The 4,407-nt window shown below is 35.9% G+C and overlaps 1 pseudogene across 1 annotated transcript; it reads left to right on the forward strand.

Annotated features, from left to right (window-relative positions):
* Positions 1 to 3,369: 3,369 nt before the first annotated feature.
* On the forward strand, positions 3,370 to 3,935 carry LOC308264026 (small ribosomal subunit protein eS12-like; annotated as a pseudogene). The gene is made up of 2 exons: positions 3,370 to 3,673; positions 3,894 to 3,935. The product of its transcript is annotated as a small ribosomal subunit protein eS12-like (transcript).
* Positions 3,936 to 4,407: the final 472 nt, after the last annotated feature.

Consider the following 4,407-nt stretch of genomic DNA (forward strand, 5'->3'; position numbering starts at 1 on the left):
GACACATTCTAGATCACAGTGCAAAATCGAAGAGGCAAAGCAGACCATACAAGAGTCACTGCATTAATGTGCATAGATCCCAGTTCAGAGAGGGCAGTAGAGGCCACTGAAAGCTGCAGAGAAGACTTTAAAAGCCAAAGGAGTGACTCAAAGAATGAAAGATCTCTAAACCTGTAATGAGGTCCCACTGAGGCTCTGCCAAGTGCTAACCTCTGTGTGCCTGCACTGAAACTCCACAAGGCAGTGTAAAGAGCCCATCAGAAATCGTGTCTTCTAGCACATACCTAGAGTGCGCACGTGCCTGGAGAGTCTCAGTCACACGGGGCCATCCGGAGAGACTCAAGAAATACTAAGTGGTAGTGCAGACAAAGCAGCTCTAGATTAAGGGTTACTAAAAGTCAGCCTCAATAGAGTTTAAAAACAAGTCTTGAAACGATGGAGCTAATTCACAAATAGCTTAACTCCCTGCCAGACAAGGTCAAATACTTTTTAGAGAAAAACAAAATTTGTACAGTAAATAATGTAACATAAATACTGTCCAGTAACCAATGAGAAGTCCTAAATAAGCCAAGATGCTGCCAAGTTGGACTCATAAGACAAGAGAAAATTCAAGAAGAAAAAAAAAAGGCTCAGAGCTGAGCAAGGTAGCACACGCCTGAAATTCTAGTATTTCGGAAGATGAGATAAGAGGATTGTAGGTGCAACGCCAGCCTCAGCAACTTTGTGAAGCCCTCCACAACACAAGACCCTGTTTCAAAATAAATAAATAGGTATTATTATAATCAGGCTAGTAGGTCTAGCTCAAAGCTAGAATGACTCTGGGGTTAGTCCCCAGTACCACAAAAAAGACTCAGAAATTTTAAAATTAGCAACTAGAACTTTAAAAAAAAACACTATTATAAATAATCTCTGCATGCTCAAGTTTCTAAAGTAACACATAAAACAGCGATAAGAAAAAATGGAAATTCTGAAGATAAAAAATACATTTTGAAATGACTAATGATTTTAAAAGCAGATGTGACACTGAAGAAAAAAGTTTAGTGGACTTGAAGTTACAGCAATAAAAATAAGTGAAATGGAAACACAAAGGGGAAAACAAAGTTGAACAGTGACCTGTTAGAGAACATCAAGCACTCTAGGATATGTATAATCAGAATCAGCCCTCCCAAAGAAAAGTTAACAAAATACCTGAATATGCATATATATATGTATGTGTGTATATGTAATACCTATATATACATATGGATGGATATGTATACATGCATATATATAGTTTTCAAATTTGATGAGGACTATAAACCTAGAGAAGCAAAAAACTAAAAACCATCCAAAATGATAAACATGAAAACTCTAAAAAGGTATAGCATAATCAAATTACCACAAACCCATCAAAAGAAAAATACCTTCATAGTTTAAGAGCCGAGAGTAAAACCAAAACCATATATTCCATACAAACAACACTAAAAATGACCAAAGAATTTTTGTCAGCAACTTTTTAAGGCAGAAGAACTGCAATATTTAATTGAAAGTATTAATAACTTTCAATATAAAATAGTACACTTAGCAAAATGTCTTGTAAGAAAAGGTAAAATAAGGATTTTTCCCAACAAATAGTAACTGTGGATAGTTTATTCCAGTAAAGCTGAAGTAGTAGAAATATTAAAGAAAGTTTACATGTGAGGACAGTGATACCAGATAGAAACACAGATTCACACAAAGAAATGAAGGTCGCATGGATGGTAAATGTATGGGCAGCCATATAAGACCTTTCTCAATGTTTAAGATTTTAAAAGATAATGAACTATTTAAAGCACAAATACAGTAAAATTCTGTGAAAATGTTTAAATATATAGAAGTAAAATTGTGAAACAAAAAATGTATATCATAGGTGAGGAAGGTAGAAATTGACAGTTTCAAGATTCTTCTAAGTAAATCACATATTGTACACAATATTTTAAAAACGTATATTGTTCTAGATTTTCCAATTTGTTGGCATATATAGCTGTTCATAAAACAATGATCTTTGGCATCATTGTGGTGCCATTTGGTGCCACTTATACTCTTTTCATCTCCAATTTTATTTTAGTCTTCTCTCTTTTTTTCTCTTTTTTCTTAGTAAAGCTAATAGCTTGTAATTTTTTTTTATAGTACTGGGATTCCTGGAAACCCTTCTACCTCCGGGCTATACTCCCAGACCTATTTTATATTTTTATTTGGAAACAGGGTCTCTTAAGCCAGAGCAGCTGGCTTCAAACCTGCGCGATCCTCCTGTCTCTGCCTCCCAAGCACAGGGATTACAAGTGTGGTCCACCACGCCCGGCAGTAAATTTTATCTTTATAAAAACTTCACTCCATTGCCCTTTGGTATTAATTTTAGTCTCTATTTCATTCGTCTCTACTCTGTCCTTCATTATTTCTTTGCTTCTATTAATTTGTGCATAGTTAATTTTTGTTTTTCTAATTCCTTAAGCTGGAATCCAAGATTGTTTATTTAAGCTCTTTCTAGTTTTTCGTTGCAGACATTAATTGCTATACCATTCTCTCTCAGTTTTGCTTTTGTTATGTTGTGATTCCATTATCATGTGTCTCCAGAAACTTTTAAGTTTCCTTTTTAATTTTTTGATTCATTGGTTGTTTAGTAGCTTATTATTCAATTTCTAAGTGTTTGTGTTGTTTCAAAAGTTTGTGTTATAGCCTGGCATGGTATTGCACAACTGTAATCCCAGAACATGGGAAGCTGACAAGAGAAACACAAGTTTGGAGACAGCCTCAGCAACCCATCGAGGCTCTCATCAATTCAGTGGAATCTTGTTTCTAAATAAAAAAATAAGGACTTACTTGGGGTACCAAGGCGGATGGATGGTACCTGAATAGCAGGTTTGAGGCCAGCCTCAGCAATTTAGAGTTTAGAGTGAGTTCCTGTTTCAAAATTTAAAAAAAAAATAGGGCTGGAGGTATAGCCCAGAGGTTGAATGCCCCGGGTTCAATCTTCAATCAAAAAAATGAAGGAAGGAATAAAAACATATATTTTAAGGGATCAGATGTGACAAATGATTTTTTTCTAAAACATGTGAGGAATTAGGAGCAGTTTAGGTGTAATATTTAACCAGATACTTCTCTGTATACTATCTCAATTCCTTTATATTTAATAGTTAGAATGCAATATAATAAATTTTCCATTATAGCCACACTAATTCAAAGTTCCCCAATAATCAAAAATTATTCCAGAGTATTATAGTGACTTGGGATTTTTACAAAGAAAACTTACTAAAATTGCATACTAAAAATGGAAGGCACATTGTTTCCCTGCTACCACCAAGCTGAAGCCTGGGTGCCTTCAAGATTAGGCTTCACCTATAACCCACCGTCATGGCTGAGGAATGCATTGCTGCTAGTGGTGTAATGGACATTAACACTGCTTGCTCTACAAGAGGTGCTAAAGACCTCCCTCATCCACGGTGGCCTAGCACATGGAACTTGTGAAGATGAGCCTATATATGTCAAATTGGTGGAGGCCCTTTGTGCTAAGCATCAAATCAACCTAATTAAGGTTGATGACAACATGAAATTGGGAGAATGAGTACGCCTCTGCATAATTGACCAAGAGGGAAAACATATTAAAGTGGTTGGTTGGAGCTGTGTAGTCATTAAAGACTATGGCAAAGAATCTCAGGCCAGGTGTGGTGGTGCACGCTTGTAATCCCAGCATTTGAAAGGCTGGGACGAGGTTGTGGTTCGAGGATAGCCTAAGCTACTTAGTGAGGCCCTTTGCAACTCAGGGAGACCCTGTTTCAAAATAAAGAATAAAAATAGGGCTAGGAGGTAGAATGTCCTTCGGTGCCATCCCTAATACAGGGAAAAAAAAAAAAAAAAAAAAAAAAAAAACCTCTTAGGCCAAGGATGTCATCAAGGAGTACTTCAAATGCAAGAGATGAGAAAATAAAAACTTTGGTTTATAAAAAAAAAAAAGAAAGACGTATAATTAGACGTATAAATTCAGCCTAAATTCACACATTTGTAATCCCAGTACTTGGGAGGCTGAGACAGGAGGATCTGGGTTCACAGACAGCCTCAGCTACTTAGTGAGGCCCTTTGAAACTCAGTGAGACCCTGTTTCAAAATAAAGAATAAAGAATAGGAGTGGGGCATAGCACAGAGGTAGAATGTCCCTGGGTTCCAACCCCAGTACTGCCAATAAATAAATAAATAAATAAATAAATAAATACTCTAAGGTAACTGTGTAGTACATTGTATTTGTATAAATATCTACTTATATGTGTGTGTTTTTCAAAGTGTATACCAAAAATATCAGAAATTCTTGCCCCTACAGTAAAAAAGTGATGGCCAAATAAAAAATGAATCATGGAATATGTTATTCTTTCACTTGGCTCCTACATCAAACAATAT

Source organism: Muscardinus avellanarius, assembly GCF_963383645.1.
Source record: "Muscardinus avellanarius genome assembly, chromosome: 6".
Taxonomy (NCBI): Eukaryota; Metazoa; Chordata; class Mammalia; order Rodentia; family Gliridae; genus Muscardinus; species Muscardinus avellanarius.